Source organism: Bicyclus anynana, chromosome 5, assembly GCF_947172395.1.
Source record: "Bicyclus anynana chromosome 5, ilBicAnyn1.1, whole genome shotgun sequence".
Lineage (NCBI taxonomy): Eukaryota > Metazoa > Arthropoda > Insecta > Lepidoptera > Nymphalidae > Bicyclus > Bicyclus anynana.
The window spans coordinates 7,236,811-7,261,584 of record NC_069087.1 but is presented as its reverse complement, the minus strand read 5'-3'; the positions used below and the strand labels follow the sequence as shown (position 1 = coordinate 7,261,584).

The window sequence follows — 24,774 nt, the reverse complement described above, 5'->3', positions numbered from 1 at the left end:
AAAAAACATTAACTTTTTACAGTTATGCGTATAAAAATACGGCACAGGCACGAAAATCGTAGATACCTAGGTACTTAAGTAGATATATTTTGTTTTTAACTTTTAAAAGATAAACAAATACACAAATAATATGTGCTTACCGCTTATTGCACACCTACCTACCTATTTACATAGATTCATTAAAAATTAATATGTTATTTCTTTAAATAGGCCTAAAAAATTACGGTGAGAAGTCCTTCTAAAATAAGTTGCATCTTAGGTAACCTAAAGGTACCAACTGGACTACCGACATGATTGGTAGCATTTCTGATTACTCATTGTCTACCTGCTACAATGAATCACGTTTAGCAAATGAGTCAGAACTGTATCACCTTAGGTTCAAGTCAGATCAAACGGAAAAATGCGCGAGCATTTTGTTTGACCTGCCAAGCCGGGTTTGAGCGACGTGGTGGGTCTGCATTTTACACCGATTGCTCCACAGACAGAACCTGGGCACTAATATGAACTAGTAGGTACCTACTTGTACCTACTAAAGTACCAACTAGTAGTTGGTAGGTACAAGCAACGGCGTGCACTTTATAGACGCGTTAACGCAATGCATACCCTGAGAATTCATTAGGTACCTACCTGTAGTGGGGGAGAAATTTTCCATTTTGTAAAATTTTTAGCTATAGTGCATACCCTAGTTAAAAACCCTGTTGCACGCCACTGGGTACAAGACTAAGTCTTTATATTAGGTATGATTCGTACAGGTCAATTAGGTAGGTACTGACGAACAAGTCAACTAACCACTGAACCAAGAAAAATACCTAGAAAGTTACAATGTTACAATATTTAAAAGATACATATGGCGTGTTGCCAGTGATGAACTATGGATCCGAGACTTGGTCACTAACTATGGGCCTCATAAGAACGCTCAGAGTCACACAGCGGGCGATGGAACGAGCTATGTTAGGAGTATCTCTGCGTGATCGAATCAGAAATGAGGAGATCCGCAGAAGAACTAAAGTCACAGGTATTCGCTAGATGCAGCCGGCTCAGTATCGTGATTTGGAGTTTGGAGTTTGGAAGTTTCTACAAAAGGCCTATGTCCTGCAGTGGATGTCCATCGGCTGACATGATGATGATGACATAAGATGATTTACCTATAAGTATGTACCTTATGTACTTATTTATTAGATACAATTACAATACGTTTACTTTTTTTATCAAACTGTAAATGAATTGTATAAGTAATACCAACTATACTTATTTAGGTAGTAGGTAGATGATGATCATTTTAAAAGAGCAACTGCTGGGTTTAACATCTCATCCCAGTAACTCTACCACCGGTTCTGCTGAACCAGTATGTAGTAGAGTTACTACAAATAGCAGTGACGTAACTACAGGACCCACTATCCAAGGCCATGCACTCATTTAAAAAATATCTACTATGTGATAAGTTTTTGGGGCACCATAAATGGACCTTAGAGGATTTAATTACATCACTGACAAGCAGATAAACTTACCTAACTTGTTTTAAAAGTTACAAGCAAGCAAAGTCTACGTGGAATAATTGGATTTGATTTATAAAGTGATTTATAAAAATTCGAAATTTTCACCGACGGCGATCAATCGTAATAAAGTTCGGGTCGGTAGTAATGAGAAATAGACATTAAAATAAATATCGATGATAATAGCAATAGGTAGGTAAACCCCGACTCAATAGACTGATAGCTAACCATGACAAAACACTGTATCTGAAAACATGCATTTTTGAAAAATCACAGATCTTTAAAATTAAAATATTAAAAAAACAATGTACTTAATTTTAGTTAGATAACAATTGATACCTACCTACTCTATATTTTTGACTTGACAACGTCTTATAACTCGATGGAGCCGGCTGCACACTCGAAAAAAGATGACGTCATGCGCCGTTCCTTCGCTCTAGGGTTGCCTACTTTTTTTACAAGAAATAAAGTATATTCTGGTCTATGAAGATTGTTAAACAGTATTTTAGATAAACGAACACTTTCTTTTGAAAAATGCAACCATTCCATCAATATTTTCTTATGAAGTTGTCACGTTCAACTATCGTCAGTAAACCGACTTCACAGTCGATTTTTTTGTATAAATTACTCTTTCACTTTTTTGTTGATTGTACCACGTACATATCTACCTACCTATCTATCGACTTTATCGTCGATATCCTGATCGAGAGACGGGACTCGATTATTAGATTTATGAAGCGTTGAAACGGAGAACAATAAGGTATTGTTCTAACACGATTTACAATTGAAAACAATCTAATATTATACCAATATATTGATAATTTTATTTTACGAGCGTACAATAGATGCACTTTAATACAAAATACAATTTGAAAATTGTAGTAGTAGTAGTACCTGCATATATATTTTATGCTTAGGTACCTATATTTTATTATCTATAGGTACCGATTGTTATACGATACCTATAGTACGATTATTAATTCCAGTCAGTAAAATGACAAGTGCAACTGTCGCTTTACTGTCATTTTAGTGACTAAAATTAATAATCTGAAGTTAGATTAATCGTATGTACGACATAACTGCATTAATTCGACTCAGTAAAATGACAATTCAGTGACAGTTGCGCATGCGTCACGGAGGCCGTCAAACATGACTATTTTTCTGGGGCCGTATCAAAAAACTTACGGGCTTTCGATAGTATACTTACGCCACTGATTGATTCTTGAATTGAAAGAAAATAAAAATAGAACTCACGATCACACATTTACACAAGAGGCAACAAAACAGTGAACAGTGAAGTGTACATACATACATATAAAACCATCAACTGCAATATAATATATCAACATCGATACAGCTACACCTAATTAAACTTAAAGTGTCTATGATTTCAAAATAACAGTCGTTTTCATGTCCTTTTAAGTAGTTATTAATACGATAACATACACGAAAAAAGACATTTTGGAAAAAAACCTACTGATCCAGGTTAATTTCTAAAATGGCTGAACCTATTGAAATGGGAAGTTACTGGAATACTTAATACACTAGAAGTTATTTAGAAAATATGCCTAAATGTTGCTAAAAAAACTTCTTTATCCAGAAAAATCCATGATTCCAGTAGGATTTGTAAAAATGACGGAACTATCTTTGGACATACATAAAAAAAAACACATACAGCCGAACGTAGAACCTCTTCCTTTTTGGAAGTCGTTTGAAGCTGAATTTCACGCACGAATTCGCGTGTGTCTGCTAGTCACCAAATAAAATCAATATACAGTTAAGATCCGTATGTCGTCGAGGACACATCGATACATCAAACCCATTATGCGTGTCTAATAGATTTTTTTGGCGCTGGCCCATTCACGGCTCGCAGCGTGAAGCCAGTCAATGGCCATTGTGGCAGCGAAGCGGCCGACAAACTTTTATTTGTAATGCCCCTAAATGGCTGTTGTCGGGATTAAGGTGCTTGATGCATTGTCATCGCTGAGTGCTGCGAAATCGACAAATCCGATATAACAGGGTTAGCTCTTGAGCTATGCTTAGCTTTTGACAATAGAGATGTACTTTTGTACGACTTTTTGTCGTTGTACGGGATACGGATTAGCACTTCAAATTAGGTCAAAAGATGTCAGAGAAAATTAACCTACTTAATAAATATTTATTTGCATTATAAAAGTCAGTTTGAAACTTTGACACTTTCAATAACTTATAAACAGTTTTTTTTTAATTTGTATGTATAATAGGTAGTCGCACTTATGTATTATCCAGGTATTCCAATCGCGAATTTATTGCGAATTTAATATAATTTTAAGTACCTACCTACATAGAAATGACAACTTTTAGTAAAGAAAGCTTACCAATTCGACGATGTTTAGTTTGATAGATCCATAAGTATTCTAAGATTTAAGAAAAAATATTTTTCGTTCTGTGTTAGCATGCCATACCTACACTATTAGTTGAGCGAAGCCGCTAAGCGATGTAGCGTTCCGGTACGATACCGCGTAGAAACCGTCGGAGGTATGGGTAGAATAAACTTGTACTAACTTCTTCCAACTAAGTCTGTTTCCATCTTATAGCTTGGCAATTCGTTCGTAACATGGTCCTCTTTATTGATTAATATTATATAATATTTACTGATTAATAAATAAATAATTTTTTTTATTAAAAAGGTTAAATAGGTTGTTGTGCAATATTGAAACAAATCGTAACTATTTGTAGGTACAATATACTACTTTACAAAAAACATGTTAAGTAATTAAACTCGTTACATTACCTTTAATTGCCTAATCTAATTAAAATATCTCATAAAGCAACTGTGAAAAAACCAACCCGTGCTCAGTAGCGCAGCTCCATATATCACCACATAACCCCGTATATCTTTTTTATCGCGTCGCGGGACGTGTTAACCCGTTCGTTGACAAAAGGTATTTAAATGAAGCTGTCAGGAAATTATATTTACTGCACAACGACATTCCGTCCAACCGTTAAATGCACACGTGATTTCTGTTACCATTTTAGATTCGTTAGTAGGTGCTCATGAAACATGTGCCTTATTTATGTTTCTCTAATAAGTCTTCGAATCCATCTCGTCATATAACAGAAGTGTCTTGACTTTAAAGTTCTCTGTCCCGTGAAAAAAAACTCTAGCTAGATAGGTAGATACTTTGCAATGTCACTAAAGGGCGATAAACAAACTAACGCCAAAAAAATTACCTACTTTTTTGTTATTTCCTAAACATAAAAACGAAACTAAGATGGTACCTAGGTCCTATGTAGTTCCATCGTCGAGGATTACCTGTAAAAGATCGCTTGCAGCAATGATTAATTCTTCTACCTAAACATGGGTAATCACTTATCATCATGTGACCCACACACTCGTCAGCTCGCCATATAAATGATAAAAAAACGTGAAGTTAGGTAGGTAATCATGACATGTATCACATTCGTTAACACATCCAGTAAATTGTCACCATTATAAACACGTTTAATTAATTTACCCATAATAACTTGTGAAATATTAAAGCAAAGCAAGGCGTTCATTATATCTTGTCTACGTTATTTATGGCGACATCCGTCACGGGACCGTCAACGGGGCGACAAATTTAACAATGCCACGTATTCGGCACTCGGGCACAAAATCGTAAAAGAAAGGCTAATGATGTGCGGATCTGTCTGAATAAGTGCTCCCTGAAATTTATTGAACGGCTTGCTAATTTTGGAAACTAAGTACTTTAAGAATTAACCGTTAACTGCCGTGGCCGTGCCATGACATTACACTGTATGTTCAGATACAGTGCTTTGATATATACCTAATGATTTATTTATTTTGCTATCATCCGCGAAAAGTCAACGAACCCATGCGACAACGTCACCCAGGTCCGACCAAATTTAAAACAGTGTTTTGTGTTAACACTCATTAATTAGACCCTAGTTGTTTACATAAATAATGAAACTAAATTGTATTTTTAAGACTTGAAAAATACTGAGAAATGCATAAATACCTAAGTAAGTATAATCTCGAAAATAATAAGATTATGTTTTGGCGATCAATCAATCGATCAATCAATTGAATCAATGAAGATTTCTCGAAAATGGGTTTATTGAGATACAGTGTTTTTTTCATGGCACGGCAGGGCTATGTAAATCCGTTATGCACATCCTTTTAACTATATTAGGAAGTATACTAGAGACTTGAAGTCTAAATTAATTATTATGTTACATGGCATAGTCGTAGATCTATTTACTCATGAGTCATGACAAAATAAAATGATAATAAAATATTTAAAAACTATATCTATTCAGAGTGCTACTTTATTTATAGGCGATGCCATCTGAAATGAAAATGTATTTTACATCATAACACAAAGAACATACGTACAATTAGATACGAAATATTAACAAAATGCACAATAGGCATCAATTATTACTGTGATAAAAAAATTTCGACGAAAAGCTATGATTAAACTAAAAATTAAAAAAAACCTCAGTAGAGGATTGTTTTTTCATACAGACTTGGAGGAGTTAAATTTTAATGAATATTCATTAATATTAATTGTGGTGTTGCATGTTAATTGGTTATTTCTGTTGGCACCACTATGTTCTCTCATTTATGTCACGTTTAATTTCGACTAATTAACTGTAATTAAATAATTTATAATTACATATATAATGGGTGTATTATCTACTAGGATTATAATTTAAAAGAGCACGCTTTAAGTTGTCTATATTAACATGCTTCATTGTTACCTGTGTAATAAACAGTTATAATTTCTAGCTACTTCTAAGTTTTTATTTATCCATTGTTTTATCTATTTTTATTGGTATGCTCATCGTTTTTAGTTAGTAGACATCGATTAAGGACGTCTAAGGACAGACAAAGTTTCGAGCATCCGCTAGTTCTATGTATTTCTGGAAGACGGTTTGGATGTAGTGGTAGTGACAGCACAAATGTGTTTGTACGTGTAAACATAAGGACCGATAGCACAACAGAAACGCATTGTTAAATTATTTAGAATATAATACTGATTGACATCTAAACTCGTTTATGTAAAAACCGTTGCTTATCATTCACTCACAATTTGTTTTGCTTTGCTAAACTTTTGCTAACGCTACTTTAATTTAACACGAGTTAGTCTACAAGCAAAAGCTAAGCTGTCTTGCATAAATAATATATCTATGTCTTTTGATGCCCACAAAGTAGGGGAAGTCCGGGAGACTTGACCCCCTTTTTACTTAAACGTGTATAAAGTTGGATGTGTAAGTGGTAGCGGCTCGATTTTTTGCAAGTAGATCATATGCCTAAATAGGTGTCGTTATACATTAATAGAATGGCAGTATGATAAATATATTGGGTGCTGAATTACTTTTTTTAAAAAATGAGATGTGGCTCATGTCTCCCCAGCCCCTGAGAGAGTTGATCAGGGGATGAGGGAGACTTGGCCATATGCATATAAATAAAAGAGATAACAATAAAAAACAACAGTTTTATTGATAATATTTAATAATAAAACACACAAATGATTTAACAGAGTATTACTTAGTCGTTATATCACACAAATCAACATTTTTTAATAAAATTAGGAATAGGCACACTCTTTTGAATAACATTCAGCATAGAAAGCATTCAACATTCGTCTTTGTCAGTCAACCCAACGCAATCTTCATGAACATATCTTTTGCATGAATTACACATCAACTTTGTCAGTTTTTTATGGAGTTCTGTTTGGTATACTTCTTGCGGGTATAAACCCTCCTTGGGTTTGTATCGAAACGGCATGATTTTCCTTAAAATAATAATAAACAAATTAATTTCACTCAACATCACATACATTGATCTGACTTCTAGATCAGTAGCTTAAGCACTCGTGTCACGTATATCAGAATCCACAGTGGAATCACGAATACTACCATAATAAATACCAAGAGTCGCGGGTGCCATCCTTGCAACGTATTGCGGGGATGGAACACTGACTTATCTGAACTGGACTCTGAACTGATTTCTTGGTACAGAAGCAGGGTTCACTAGCACTGTAACAAATGGGTCGTTAAACAATAGGTACCTACAATCAAATCAAACTCAAGCACAGCGCTGGGAATTGAACCACTGATCATGTCTCCCTAACATGAGCCTGGTCAAGTCTCCCGCACCACCCTTTGCCGTAGTTAACAAAAGTTTTCTTGAAACTATTACAACTGCGGTTTAAACTGCTTATCTTAAGTAAAACTATATTCATCATTAAAAACAATACGATTAAACAACACCACTTCCCTATAAAACTTCTTGATGTATGCGAAAATCCAAAATCGTTGATATTTTTACTTTTCTACCACGAAACCCCGTTTACGCCGCTCGTTGCAAAACTGAACTGATGCCGGCCAAACTGGAGTCGTCATTATACGCGCCTCGTGTACGAGTATGACGCAAGCTGTCAACGGCGCCGGTCACGCGAAATTTAAATCCAAATATTTGAGGTGGTTCAAGTCTCCCACCTGAGCAAGTCTCCCGGTTTTCCCCTACTTAATTCATAAAAATGTTTTTTTTTAATTCTTCTAAATTATATATATTTGTTTTAATAAATTACTACTGGGTTACCATTTGAAAATCCACGACTTTTACGGACGCAAATAATTTAACGTATTCAGCCAAAAACACACTCAGACTAAAAACCACATGAACGGGTTACCTACGACAAAATTTCAGTCTTCGCTACTGGTACGTAGGTACATTTAGTTATGAGAGTAGATACATAGACATATAGTAAGAAAAAGCAATCCACAAGCAAAAAATAAAAACATCGCTCATGGCGTAGCAGTAGCTATAAATCGCGTGTATGTAGTAAATTATATCGCCAGTTTTATCGACTATTGACTGGACAAAGTGTAATTAGTCGAACGGCCTATTGCGGTGGTGGTTCAAGCATAAAAAGTGGCTCAAACGGCTTGACCGCAGAGTGGCTGCAGTATCCTGCCTTCACCACAAATGACCTTTTAATATTGCTTGTTATTCATGTTAATGTGGGATTGTTATCGATCGCATAGATGGCAAATTGTGACATGTAATTGGGCCCGTCATAACAGCTGTAGGCTTTAAATAGGTATAAACACCTACTTGTACCACGACCGTAAACAGTAAGGTGTTTTTTCAGAAACGTTGATCGTGTTTTAAGTTTATGACAACAATAATAATACATCAAGTGAAATTACAAGTAAGAAAGTCGTTCCAAATTTTAGGGTTCTGTAGATACTTATACCACTAAGAAACAACACTGACTGTCTGTCTGTAAGTTGTCAATAATTATCCTTTTCTCAAGAATGGATGGAGGTACCTTCTTATACCTATATCTAACTATAACTAACAGCATACCTGAAATACCGAGGTCTGCAATTCTGATGAGAGCTGAGAAAATTTTATAAAAAATCGTTGATTTTATTAAATTAAAACAGACAGGTTACAAAGTCACCAGAACATTTAATGGCTGAAATAATGATGCCTATGATATGATAGTTTTTGTTAGACAAACTTAAGTAATTATCTACCTATACTTGAAAAATATTATTAAAAAAGTTGATTTCAGAGTGAGCCCTCTAGTTACGATGTGAAATAAAAGATAGGTCCTGAAAAAATAAGTACCTAATCAAATAACATAAAAGAGGTTGGTCTTGTCAGCCATAGAATGCGTAATGAACGTGTGAATTTACGAACGGTACGCACGTAAAGGGCAGCCCGTCGCGCCGGTCAATTTCACATCATCATACGATCCACTGGTTCGTCAAACATTAAGGCAGAAAAAAAATATATGCCTACCTTAACAGTGGCGAAGATGGAAATTTCTCGTAGGTAATCCGTTCATGTGGTTTTTTAGTCTAAATGTATTTTTGGCCGAGTACGTTAAATTATTACGTCCATAAGACTCGTGGATAACAGGTAGCCCGATAGGAATCGGGTTGTTAGGAGCCATCGCCGCTGCTACCTAATTATGTAGCTTTGTGTGGAGATATTATAATGTGTTAACTTTATAATGTGAGCCGTGATAGCCCAGTGCATTTGACCTCTGCCTGTGATGCTGGAGGATGTGGGTTCGAATCCGGTCCCGGGCATGCACCTCCAACTTTTTAGTTGTGTGCATTTCAAGAAATTAAATATCACGTGTCTCAAACGGTGAAGGAAAACATCGTTTTTACCTTAAACTCCATACCAGAGAATTTTCTTAATTCTCTGCGTGTGTGAAGTCTGCCAATCCGTATTGGGCCATTAATCCCTCTCATTCTGAGAGGAGACTCAAGCTCAGCAGTGAGCCGAATATGGGTTGATAATGAACTTCATTATCATCCTATTTAAATGACCTATACCTACAAGGCCAGGCCTGCCTTCTTATAGGAGAGGTGATATAGGGCTTAGACGCACCTCGCAGCTAAAATGCGGGTTGGCGGGATATGTGTGTGATCGTGATGATGTGTTAATTTAATTGCTTCATATTTGAAGCCGATGGACGTCCACTGCAGGACATACCTATGCTTTTTGTAGGACTTCCATATATCACGATCCTGAGCCGCCTACATCCAGCGAATCCCTACGACTCGCTTGATGTCGTCAGTCCACCTGGTGGGTCGACCAACACTGGGCTTTCTAGTGCGGGGTCGCCATTCCAGCATCTTGGGCCATTCCACCGTATAAGTAGATAGATAATATTTTTATTAATGTACATTATTAGTTGATTTTTTTTTAATCATTTTATTTTTTTAAAAAAGGGCACAATTGTCTAGTCTCTTCTTCTTCTTCTTTCCCAACCGGTTGTAGAGTTAATACTTACTGAACTTGACTTCCAAAAGTGATTCAATAAAAGCTTTTATTACTACAACTGTGCCTCATGTCCCGAAAACCCGTTCTAATTGTTATATCGGATAAAAATGATCTTTCTGTTCAAGCGTTCTGGAGTGTTTAAAATATATAAGATAAATTTACTTCACTCCCTGACATCCTCAACAGTAAAAATGATACGAGAGTCATTAATGTCATCAGGAAGATAGTTGCCGGCTTCTGTGCACAAAGGTATAATTTTATTGCTATAGAAAATCAACCCTTATATCACCACAAAAGAGGCGACAATCCCTTGCAAGTAGAATAGACTAAGTTTTGCAACTCACTGCATTAGCCCGCCTTGTTAGTCGGCTTTGTGGTAAAGGAAGGTTGCAAGTCACGAGGGCACAGGCGCCGCTCCGTCATCGCGCCCTGTCAATACGCTCCCAATGACAGGCGAGGTTATTTCAGGAGATGCACCACTAATTAATAGACACTACCCGATAAAAAGCGGCACAACTTTGTTCTACTGTCAACGCGGCACCAACACCGTTGTAAGTTATGACGATGCTTGAATCTTGATTGAGGTTGCTTCTATTTTAGGTGTTGGTTATGCTTTATTGTATTGACTTACAGAAGCCCGTGGATTTTTATGCGTTTTTTTTTTACATTTCGGTAGTAGATTTTAGAAGTAAGAGTGAGAATTTTGGTCTAATGTTCTTGATTCATTAAAAGGAAATGTTATATTGATCGGAAATTGATCCCATAGATCCGAGTACTATGTTGATATTTTTTTTATATGGGTAGGTAAGTGATATATCAAAATAATCTAATCTCAGCAACTGACGATCAAGTAATCTCACATGCCTGCAGCGCTAATTGCTTGACGTCCGATAAAAGTGATCGTGTGTTGGTCGCAATCGGCATGATGTCGTGCAAATCGCGACAAACGCACGATTAGTTTTATCGGCATGTGAGATTACTTGATCGTCAGTGGCTGACATAAGGCAGTAAGTTTAGTTAGGTACCTGTCAGCTATAAGAAAATTTTCATTCTTTATTTAATTTTTTGTTTTTGTTAAAACCTTTTTTCTAATTTTTCCCCTAATCACTACTTTCCTACTATGATATTTTTTGTTGGTTATAAGAACAATGCTCGTATCTATAGGAATATTTTTTAATTTATTAAAAAAACACGGTTGAGTTATTGATCAAACATTGAATAGCGAATAGAAAAAACAGTTTCGCTTCAAAGAGCTCGCTCGGGGCTGACTACAAAGTTGCAAACTCAAATGTAGACTGGAGAGCTAATTAGTTTCTGCATTCAAATAGATCAGGCGCTATGATGAGTTGAGTGTGCATAATATCGCATTCTGTTCAATACAGAAAAGCATGCAGGTTATGATTCTGGATGTTGCCACGAGGTCTGTTGTTCCATTATTTTTTTATTATTAGCGAATAGGGTGGGGTTTAAACCCCACCCTATTCGATATTAAGTAGGTAGTTTATATGGACTAAACAAATGTTTTAAAACAATTAAATTGCTACCTATTAAGGATATCGAATTATCCAAATATTTATTTATGATTAAAAACACTAATAGCTAATCAATTAACGAAAACACGAAAAGTTAATTACAAAAATTTTATTAAAAAAATATAAAATCCTTGAATCAATGTTTAATTTAATGTTTTACAATTTTTATACATTTATAAAAATTGTAAAACATTAAGATGTGATTGACTTGAAAGAGAAATACTTTCCATACAAACTGTCATATCAAATTTTACTCCCTTATATTAATTTCTATTACTAGGACTATTGGCCTAACCCCTCTCATTCTGAGAGGAGACTTGAGCTCTGCAGTGAGCCGAATATGGGTTGATGACGTATATTAATTTCGCAATAAAAAGTAACTTAGGACCTTTTTCATAATATGAACTCAAATAGCTTTTAACTTTTTTTCTTATTTAATTAATTAGCTATTAGTGTCTCCAAATCTTCAATCATCAATCAATTGGATATTCGTAACAAAACAAGCAAAGCAAAACAAGTTTGCAAGGCAACTGTTCAGTCCATTTACTTGATATAAGTAGATGGGGGTGGGCTAAGTATAAGAAAATAATGGACCAACAAATCTCCTGGCAATATTTTTCATATAATTTCATATATCGAGTCATAATCTTTTTGCATGCTTTTCTGAGTTTATAACTGTGAAAACACTGCGGTCCTCATATTATGCACACACAACTCCTCACAGCGCCCGGTCTAAAAAGGGAACAACAAAACTCCAGCACACGTCAGTCTGTCACCCGAGTGCCGTTTTTTGTTTGCACTGCAAATGATCGTCGTTCCAAATGTCACTAAACGCGTCACGGCAACAATTAATTTAACGCGTCGCTCCGGCACAAAGGGAGAGAGGCTCCCCGCCGTGCCGCGGCCGCACGGCGGGCGGCAAACGGCACTGGCCGACAAACTATACTTTATATAACAGTGTGGAAAAAACAAATTACGTAATTAACGACAAATTTAATTTGCGACAGTAAATCACACTTGTCGCACGTTTCACTCAGATAAATCCAATTTCAGTTTTTTTTTTGCTATAGATAATTAAAAATATTTTAAAACATCAGTAAATTTCACGAATTTTAGATTTTGCTGGTGCTGGTAGTGCGAAGGGCTGTTGGACGTTGGGCTTCAAAGAGTCCCAAAATGCTGACAATGACATGGCGACACACACTTAAGGGTACTGTTGGTCGACCCCATCTAGATGGACTGAGGACATCAAGTGATACCATGTTATTTGGAAAACTGTCCAGGAGGGCTACGTTCAGTAGTTAACAACCATCGGCTATTAATGATGATGATGAGTAAATTTTACTTTATTTTGGCGAGGGTAGAAATAAAGACAAACTTAACAAACTGGCAACAAAGTAATCTCATTCCGTATATTTTCCTTTTGAGGAACGGAACCCTAAAAACGCTACAAAAAATTTATAGGTTATAAAAAATTCGTTCCTGACGCTAGGAGCCTCTGACAGTGAGGCCATAAACATTAACCCACTTTGCTATTAGCTGATGTAAATCGTTATCTATATTAATATTATAAAGCTTAAGAGTTTGTTTGTTTGTTTGAACACGCTAATCTCAGGAACTACTGGAAAAATTCTTTCTGTGATAGCCCATTTGTCGAGGAAGGCTATAGGCTTTATATTATCCCTGTATTCCTACGGGAACGGAAACCACGCGAGTTTTTGGCAAAAATACAGAGATTTTCATGACATAATTATGTCATGCCGTATAAAACAACACAGTAAAGCATTAAAACACTGAGTAATCGTTCCGTATGTCACTTTGGGCGTCGCAGCAACAATTAATTTAGCACATTAGCGTGGTAAAAGGAAGAAAGACGCCCCATTGCGTGGCGCTGCAGCCTGCGCCAGCGGGCGGGCGGCATCGATCGCACCATTCCAACCTTCTAACATTCCTTATCGTATCAGATATACACCTAATTTGGTGACTCGTCAATCTGGAACTAGATGTTGGCCAACGCATGATCCAACAATAGATTGTTGGGAAAGATACTTTTTACGATTACCTATAGGCACAGCTTGAATTCTTTTTGCCCGATATTATTTCTCATGTTATCTACGTTGTTTAGTTAATTAAATATTTAATATTCGCTCAAAGTTTAAAAGTGTTATTTCTTTCGGGATAAAAATTATGTTTATATTTAACTTGTAATGAAATTATAGGGTTAGGGTCTTTACTATTGACATATTTTTCGGAAAACAAGAACGCTCACGATTTGTAAACTATGAATTTAGTATTTTATTTTTTGGTTTTTTATATAAAGTCAAATGGGCCGCCGTGGAGATCCTTGGGCCATGGAGTCGCAGTGCCAAAAAAATTTACCGAATCATTTCACCGCGGCTAGTTGCCTCGACTGGTGACAGAAGGGCTGGCTCATTTTTTGCGCAAAGGATCAGCCTGGCTGTGCAGCGCGGAAGTGCAGCCAGTATTCTTGCCACCATTCCACGTGGGCATGATTTGTATAGTTATTAGGATAAGTTAGCTTAAGTTCCATATTGTATTCAAGTCAAATTATAATCAATAAATGTTTCACAAATATCTATTGAGAAAGAGAGAAGGTATTTAAATTAATAATATTCTATATTCATAAAAGACTTCTTCAAATGTCTGTTTCTCAATAAATTAAATTTCTTTCTATTAAGGATAAAAAAATGTCCATTAGTAATCTATGAAATTAATCACCCTTCATTATCAGCATATCAAAAAATCGCAATAAAAATCGTACCGCGGCACAATAGAAAAAGCCATCATTATTAAGCCGTATAGTATATAACGGACCACCAATAAATCCACGGCTACTGTAAAATCCATTGCACATGTCCCATTATGTCCATCATAAGTGCTATCGGAAATTGCAACTATCAACTGTAGCATCCGGCTTTTAACTGTAAATTTTCCGTCCGCAATTTGTTATTGTGGAAGGTTGGATTTAAACAAATAAGATCTTTATGTTGACGTACTTAAACGTTAAATGCAAACAATAAAAGTGAATAAAACTTATTAAAGACAAACAGTTATAGTGAAAAATCATTAAAGGCAAACATTAAAACGAGGAATTTGGGAAATTGGTTCTATGTCCGGCGTATATTAAGTTTCTTAATCTTTGGGAACTGCACTTAGATAAAGATACCTATATATTATTATCAGACAGGGAATTCTGTAAAACATGCCCTTGAAAAGTGAAGAATTTATTTATTAAATAGTTAAATACATATAGGTATGTAATGGCAGGTACCTAGACACTTAGTCCTTGCAGCTAATAAAACGCAATCAGTTTTACGCAAAAACCTGTTTCTCTTATAGTAACTCATACCTATCTTCTATATCTATCACTCTTATCAGGATCACTTTATTTACCACCAAGGACCATTATTTCCAAAATGTTCCCTGGACCCTCAGACAACTTCAACTTCGGAACTTTATAAATTGTCAACATTTCGACATGTCATTGACTAAAATATCTGCCACTTATTACAGGGCACACGCAGAGGGTCGTGCGCCATTAGCTCCCTCCGAAGCGATATTTTACATCCTCCACGACGCAGACAAACCACCATGAATACTGCACACTTCACTCGAGACTCAAGGGGCTTTGAATCGCGCCTGCCATTGATGGCCATAATGATCACATCGTTGATCTGTTGGAAGGTCTTTGACTAATTGATACTGCGTTAACTTCTGTAAACAACAATAAACAAAACATCTAAAATCAGTTAATATTTAGGAATATAATATTTAAAGGAAAAGCTGCATGTTTCTTTATGGTCTCTGCAAAACCGCGAGAAACAAAACCTGAGAAATGAAGAAGAATGCTTGGCGTATTCTGGACACAGTTCCGATCCAACATTTCAATCCTCCAAGAACTGAGCATCTTTTCGATCTTTTCTTCCATAGCCCAATGTCGCATACTGACTTTATTTGGTCATATTACACGAAGAGATGACACGTTCATAGAGAGACTTGTGGTGCAAGGAAAGCTGGAGGCCACAAGAGCACGTGGCAGGTCACCAATGACTGACAAAATAAAAACCAATTTCCATGGATCGCTCCACGAATGTGTTAGGAGAGCCACACTACGGGAGGAATGGCGACGGATAGTGAGGCTTGCCACCACACCCAAATGACAACCACGACCACTCTGTCAAGAGTGTAACGACAAAGAAGAGAAAAGCAGCATAGGTATAAGAGCTTTTGTAGAGTGGTGATCTTTGGCAAGATAAATGAGTTCAAATGCGTTATGCTTATCCTGTTTAGTGTATATGAGTTTCTATAGCCATCTTTATACACCATCATCAGATCAGCTCATATCATTAGCGCAATCAAGTTATTAAAAACATTATTTTGATGTTTAATTTGAAATTAAATTTAAAATTCCATATTCAATAGTTAACCTCACAGTTATGTTACGTCATCTACTTGGGTAGGAGTCCTAGGTAATATAGAATGCACATCATTAAATATTTGCATCTCTACAAAATTACCTACACATTTACTCATTCATGCAGCTTCGTGGTCACTGCGGTCAGTTCATTCAACGTAGCTTATGTTCATTCATAAAACACTTGTAAATGCACACTAGCTTCATCTACTGCTTTCACATCACTGACTTACAAGTTACTTAATTCTATTTTAACTAGCAATAAGCCTTATAGTTGCTATTGCCTTCTTGATGCTAACATAAATGATTGATCAGAAGGCCAATTCACTAACTTTGACGTATGTTATTGGACATATAAGTTAACTAGCTATTGTTAATAAATCGTAATCAAAATAAGCGGATATCAAGGTGACGCGTGACGTCTGTTTTTATGGCTTTCACCAGCTTCACCACGCTGCTTGTCAAGACTCATTCTGGATCATCTTTATTCTGTGGATTAAAATATATTTCCATGAAGAACATTCCAAGGGCTGGTTCATTTTGCGCAAAGGACCAGCCTGGCTGACCAGCGCGGAAATGCAGCTAGTATTCTTACATATTCCGACAAATGGCGGTATATCCATTCACAATGGCTAGATTTTTTTATTTTAATAAAAGAATATTTGCCATATCTTTTTTATAATATGACCAATATTCCCATTCCCCTCCAACTAGTCGGGAAAGACTGTGCTAGGAGTGGGTACGACAATAGTCCAACGGGGCGAGGATCGAACCACCACCCCTCGGTGATGAGTCCAACCGCTCTTACCGTTGAGCTATTGAGGCTTTAAATGGCACAGGCCGGTGTCGGGAAGCAGCGACACCGGTGCGAGAAATCTGGCCCTGCGCTGACCAACCCGCATGCCCAGCGTAGTCAGTATCGGGCAAACCTTTGTACTTAGATGGACCAACAAACTAAAACACAGCCCCTAGTATCGTGATGTTTGGAAGTCCCTACAAAAGGCCTATGTCCTGCAGTGGACGTCCATCGGCTGATATGATGATGATGATGATAATGATTTGTATAGTTATTTTTATTTATATTTTTATTTTTTTACAAGTTAGCCCTTGACTGCAATCTCACCTGATGGTAAGTGATGATGCAATCTAAGATGGAAGCGGGCTAACTTGTTAGGAGGAGGCTTTGGCCGTGGCTAGTTACCACCCTACCTACAAAGACGTGCCGCCAAGCGATTTAGCGTTCCGGTACGATATCGTGTAGAAACCGGAAGGGGTGTGAATTTTCATCTTTCTCCTAACAAATTGGCCTGCTTCTATCTTAGATTGCATCATTACTTACCATCAGGTGAGATTGTAGTCAAGGATGAACTTGTAAAGAATAAAAAAAAAAAGAAAAATTATTAGGATAAGTTAGCTTAAGTTCCTTATTGTATTCTTTCTCAATAAAAAAAAGAACATTCACGATAAGAGAGCGTTCCAAATGGAATCAAATCCAGCGTCCGTAGGTACTTAGGTGGTCGCGTGGCTGGGACCGCCCGCCGCGGCCGACACTGCGCTATGCTAATTCAATTGTGTTATGAGAGCGGATAGCGAGCGATACCATCGACTCCGCCCGCATTATCATAATAATGCGCGAGTCACCTCAGACGCGCCTCGCCTGTGTCGACACGTTCAATATCCGATACGCAACAAGAAATAAAATATCGGAACATGTAAACCAGAGTTCCCCAAACTTTTATGTGTCGTAGACCCCTTGCCATGTCTTTCCGTGTTGGGTAGACCGCCTACTTACCTGATATTGATTTTCTGTAAATTTCTAACTATAGTGAAGTTTAGTGTTAAAAACTTAAAATAAAAACACATGTTAATTTATTCATATATTAATTGAATTTAAATTAAAACTACTCAAAATCAAATTTTGTATCTGTTATGTAAAATATACGTAACAAACATAAAACAAACTATAAATAAAATAACATAAGCAATAAGTCAATATTTTTAGTGGGAAGGATGAACCTGATGCTTTAATAATAAAGATATAAGATAGTATGATGTAAGTAAATAGGTACTATCAGTATGTGTTAAAATCCGCTATCGTGGACCCCCATTTTCATTTCATGGACCCCAAATTTTTTTTTCGCTGACGTAGACCCCTTGCAGGTTGTCATAGACCCCTAGGGGTCGATATAGACCACTTTGGGAATCACTGATGTAAACTATACAGTGCTCGCCACGGATCTTTATGTTTGTGAAGTTAGCTGCGGAATGAGTATGCATTCGTACAGACGCGAACATTAATCGCTCGCGCCGTTTGTGCCGTTATTGATTCATTGCGCAGTCATTTGTTGCTAACTTCACAAACATAATGTCACCTCAGACGCGCGAGTCACCTCAGACGCGCCTCGCCTGTGTCGATACGTTCAATATCCGATACGCAACAAGAAATAAAATATCGGAACATGTAAACTATACAGTGCTCGCCACGGATCTTTATGTTTGTGAAGTTAGCTGCGGAATGAGTATGCATTCGTACAGACGCGAACATTCTCCGCTCGCGCCGTTTGTACCGTTATTGATTCATTGCGCAGTCATTTGTTGCTAACTTCACAATCATAATGTCACCTCAGATGCGCGAGTCACCTCAGACGCCTCGCCTGTGTCGACACGTTCAATATCCTATACGCTACAAGAAATAAAATATCGGAACATGTAAACTATACAGTGCTCGCCACGGATCTTTATGTTTGTGAAGTTAGCTGCGGAATGAGTATGCATTCGTACAGACGCGAACATTAATCGCTCGCGCCGTTTGTACCGTTATTGATTCATTGCGCAGTCATTTGTTGCTAACTTCACAATCATAATGTCACCTCAGACGCGCGAGTCACCTCAGACGCCTCGCCTGTATCGACACGTTCAATAACCGATACGCTACAAGAAATAGAATATCGGAACATGTAAACTATACAGTGCTCGCCACGGATCTTTATGTTTGTGAAGTTAGCTGCGGAATGAGTATGCATTCGTAGAGACGCGATCTTTCTCCGCTCGCGCCGTTTGTACCGTTATTGATTCATTGCGCAGTCATTTGTTGCTAACTTCACAATCATAATGTCACCTCAGATGCGCGAGTCACCTCAGACGCCTCGCCTGTGTCGACACGTTCAATATCCGATACGCTACAAGAAATAAAATATCGGAACATGTAAACTATACAGTGCTCGCCACGGATCTTTATGTTTGTGAAGTTAGCTGCGGAATGAGTATGCATTCGTACAGACGCGAACATTAATCGCTCGCGCCGTTTGTACCGTTATTGATTCATTGCGCAGTCATTTGTTGCTAACTTCACAATCATAATGTCACCTCAGACGCGCGAGTCACCTCAGACGCCTCGCCTGTATCGACACGTTCAATATCCGATACGCAACAAGGAATAAAATATCGAAACATATAAAGTATACAGTGCTCGCAACGGAATTTTATGTTTGTGAAGTTAGCTGCGGAATAAGTATGCGTTCGTACAGACGCGAACCTTCCCCGCCCGCGCCTTTTGTACCGTTATTGATTCATTGTGCAGTCATTTGTTGCTAACTTCACAAACTTATCAACTATATTACTCGTACATCAATGTTGAACTTGTCGAAGTTTGCGTCGTTGGAGAATTTTATTTATATATCTACCGTCTGAATGTCACTTAGGGTAGGGCAACGACATACTATTCATAATAACGGTACATAGAGTCGATGATCACTAACATTCGCTCGGCTCAAGGAACTGACAGAAGATTATATGAAAACTTGTCAAATAGTTGCATTGGGATCTTGGGATTGGGAACTTTTCTTTTATTTTCCAAGCCTTAGTGATTAAAGAAAGAGAATTGATGTTCTACTTGACTACAGGCCTTGCATTCTATAAAGATGCAGCGATGTGACATCGCTCATTTTCATGGCAACTACCTGGTTAGTGACATTTTATTTTTGCCATTTTATAGAAATAAAGTTAAAATTCGTATAAAATAGGCGAATATTACAACGACGAGTATAAAATAGAGAAATCACACCCCAGCTTAGATGTAGGTTTGTCATTCAGTTGGTGTGACTTGTGAGAGGTTGCAAAAAATCGCAAGGCCTTGGAAGAACTGAACCAAATGCCCAGTTAGCTATGCTTTTTGGATTAATATTGGAATTAAAAGATTTCATTAGTTAATTTTCCTCTAGACCTGAATGTTTATATCTCTGCGACATATACTCGCACCCACTCGTAATACGAGTTACGTCAAGTCACGAGAGCAACCTAATTGATTCCAAGAAGTGTGAAAAATGGCGAAAGCGGTTCTCATGGAGAGCCGCCGCGGGCGATATATACCCACAGTTCTTGTCCACGATTACATTCATCTAGTAAGATGCAAATTGAATTATGGGACTTTTTGTGAGCATTCATTGTTTAATATCGCCGCTTTGTTCTTGTGCCGAACCGTAACTACGTGACGATTGAACGTTCAGCGCCTTGTAATCGCTGGCTATCTAACCCGCGTGATTGTACTGTTCCACTCCGTTCGTGACGGCAAATTGCTACGTTTTATTTTATTACTTACCTAATTATTGCTATTGTTGAGAAGAGCTATGTTCTTTATCTAACAGTCTTTATTACGTTATTTGCCACGTCTGTGGTTATCTTGTGGTTATATATTTTAGAATATTGTCCGTAAGAAACATTCATTCACAGGTGAATCGAAATTGAATGCGGGTTCGTACCTACTAATGACTCATGAATAACAAACGGTATGGAAATTATTTCATCGTTATTTGATACAGAGTTTATTAAGAAGGAAAAGGTAAGAATGTAACTCTACATTTCCGTGTATGAAGTAATTTACATAATTATAATAAAACAGTTCGTTAATTATTATTTGGTCAATTTAATAACATAACCAAAATATATATGAGCATGGTATTTCAAAGTATTCTTATACACGAATTATTTGTTATTTATAATCGTAGGACACAATGTAAGTTTAATAGGTGCTACCTACTTTAGTAGCCATTTTATATTTTGTTTTTTACATTGATATATCGGCAATTATAACTTAACTATCCTATACTTATAATTATTAAAACCTTTCTGAAGATGTTGCATGAAATGTCAACTTAATTTCTCTTGTCGCAGTCTTATTATATTGACATGTACTGCGAAGTTTTTTATTGTTCCCAACATAAACAAAACACATGGCACCTAGATGCTTTATCCAGGCACCAGTAAACGGCCTTAAGACGACTAACTATAGAACTAAAGTGACTGACGTCTGGGCCCGCGGGAGTATGTTCCGAGCATTTTATTTGTTTGTTACTATCGCATAAACGGAGCTAATTATTATAATTTCAGTGAAAATTACTGGAATTATGTTGCTACCAAAAATACGTGAGTTTAACGATGTTTTCTCGGAACCGGGAGACGCTGGCCCGAGGCTATGTCGAGCTGCACGCAATGCTGTAAGACTGATTTTGCAAGATAACCTTGAACTTATGTCTTCACTTTTATTTTTAAAGCTCTGTATGAGTTACCTAATACCTACGTATAAATCTGAAGCTTGTATTTTTTTATTCTGCTTAGGTATAAGATTCTTTGAAGTTTGTACAAAAATGAGGAAATTCTAAAATTAGCGAATATCTACTAAATCAATTAATAAATTTTAATAAGTTTAAGTTATTCAGTATATCATTTTATTGGTCATATTATTAACTTTAGATGTGTTATTTACTAATGTCAAATTGTCTGTACCTGCCCCTGCAACAGCGATGTGACATTGCTCATTTTCATGGCAGCTTCGTTGTTAGTGACATTTTATTTTTGGCATCTCTTAGAAATAAAATTCAAAATCTATAGGCGAAACTTTACTTCTAAATAAATCAAAAATCGAGTAATCTTTGTTAAATGATTTTTTTGTACATACCATAAAGCATTTGGCATTCCAAGAACAAAGTAGGCACGTGAGTCAGAACATTTTCGTCATTCATATTTCAGCCTTTTAAAATACGTAGAACTCAAATCAGATGTTGCTTGCAACGAGTATTTTAAATATTACTATCAAAGATTTTATACTATTAGATATGTCACTAACGCTTCAAAACTGAGATGTACCTACTAAGGTCTTAAATTTGTCTTAATTTCATTCAGTCGCGTAGTAAACAACGAATGTTATTTAAACTAATCTTTAAATATAAAGGAAAGTAACTATTAGTAAAAGGTACTATTAGTTACACTATTTATAACTCAAGAACGGCTGGACCGATTTGGTTGAGAGGTTTTATAGGAGGAAAATTGGTGGAGAGGTACTAACTTAGAACCAGGATACGGAGATAGGATACTTAGGTTAGTGTTTCACGCGGACTAAGTCGCTGGCATCCGCTAGTAATACCTAAATATTGTCTACTATGTCCAGTTGTGTTTTCAAGAAGTGTAAAAGTTGTAAATGCATAAATATATAATGTAGGTATACACAAAATTGTGCATGTGTGCGCTATCTAGAATAGCTAAAGTTAGATCACTTTTTGGGGTTCATTTTTTTTTGGCACGAAACATATCTAATAGTATAAAATATCTTTGGCTGCCATAATATTCACAGGGGCATCTCAGCAGCCGGGCTTCCTTTCACTTTTAACAACAAAAATAGTTATGATAAAAATTGTGCAATGCAGTACTATTGTAAGTATATGAATGTATAAATGACACAGAACAAAGACCGGCCAAAGGGGATCCCTTATATCCATTTGGCCGTATGTTTTTTTACCGTGTCTCGGAACTGGTTTTTCGTATTGGTATTACTCCTATTATCCGAACATCGCCGGTGAAGGTCGGACGTTACTTTGAAATTTTGGAACAGATTCCGTCACGCAAAATATTGCTACAGGTTTTTGTGGCTTGTTGATCCTTTGATATAATTATGATGTTATTTATTTATTTTTTCCTGGATCACATATTGAGATGCACTGTGTTGTTACAATACATTGTTGAACGAGGTTTAGTAGGTATATATTATTTTTTAATTCTGAACTCTGGTAGTAGAGACAAATCTTATAGGCCAGGATCTGTGGAACATTTTTACATTGGATTACTATCAAGTTAATTTTACGTGAGTAGCTTCATCTTGATGCCACAAGGTCCTACAAATTGCATGGTACATTATTTCGATTTGACGCTCAGAATTATATTTCCTGGTAACTCAGCTACCAGAATCAAGAATTTCCTGATCCTGACAATTACCTAATAATTCAAAGGGAAATTCTTAGGCGCCAGGCATCAGTTGTCAGCCCCGCATTCTGTAAAGTTACATCGATGTGACAACGCTTAATTTCAAGGCAACTTCGTTGTTAGTGACATTTTATTTTTGGCATCCTAAATAAAGTTAATTTTCTAATAAAACTTGTCATAGGCGAATATTACATCGACGAATATAAAATAGCGGAATCACACCCCAGTTCAGTGTTTACAGTTACCTACGTAGCGTGAACCTACCTACATGTTTATAGCTTATTTTCAGATGAAACCTTCAATCACGTCATCACTCCTTAAAATGAACATCATACCTATACCTAATCATCTTCAACATAATCAGATGGAACCTTCAATCATATCGCGAGAATATCATAATATAAAAATTTTAATGATATACATAATAATTTTTTTACACACGAATTATACAAATACAAACTTTACAAAATAAAAAATAAATAAATACATTGTACCTACTGCAGGTATCCTAAGCTGCTATTATTGAAAACATTGTATTCGTTATCACAGTTTGTATTTCTGTAGTAGGGTCACTAGAGTCGGCATTAACAACAATGGTGGAAGCGTGAAACCGCGCTAGTTATAATGGTCATTAGACCGCTTCACGTGCCCACATGTCGGCCATGGCGGCCCGAATTGTGTCGGCAAATTATTTATTTAAATGGAAATTATCGCCTTCGCTTATAACGTCCGCTTTTCACGGGCATGTGTGTTTAATTTTACCGACATATGTGTCAGTGGGGTTTACTTTTTGTCACTCTGTGACCAATCCAAATCGTCACGCTCTATCGGAATAATTATGACTTCTGGGTGAGACGTTTTCTTATGAATCGATAGCAGGTTTAGTAGAATTTTACTTTTTGGTGCCTATGCATATTTGAAACCCGAATAACCTTTAGGTATCTTTTCCCTTATACGAGTAGAGCACAATTCTAGCTTTTGACTTTATATGAGAGGGCAAATGCATAAATTCTACTTTTAATACCTTTGCGATAGTGCAATAGATAGATAAGATGAACTTTTAAAATAATTCCTAATTAAATTCTGATTAATTAGGAATTTAATTGATATTAATGTACTTAACTATTTTGTGTAGCATACAGTTCTGTAGTATCTAATGTAATGTATTTTTTCCATAAGATTTCTATGATTACTCTCCACCTTCTAAATTATCCTACTAAATATACCTACAGGCTTCGTATCCATGTTTATATAATACATACC

At 36.6% G+C, this 24,774-nt stretch overlaps 1 protein-coding gene across 4 annotated transcripts in view; it reads left to right on the top strand.

Moving 5' to 3' along the window:
* Positions 1 to 24,774, top strand: part of LOC112053460 (transcription factor Sp9) — a 107,088-nt gene that overhangs the window by 70,747 nt on the left and 11,567 nt on the right. The window lies entirely within an intron of this gene.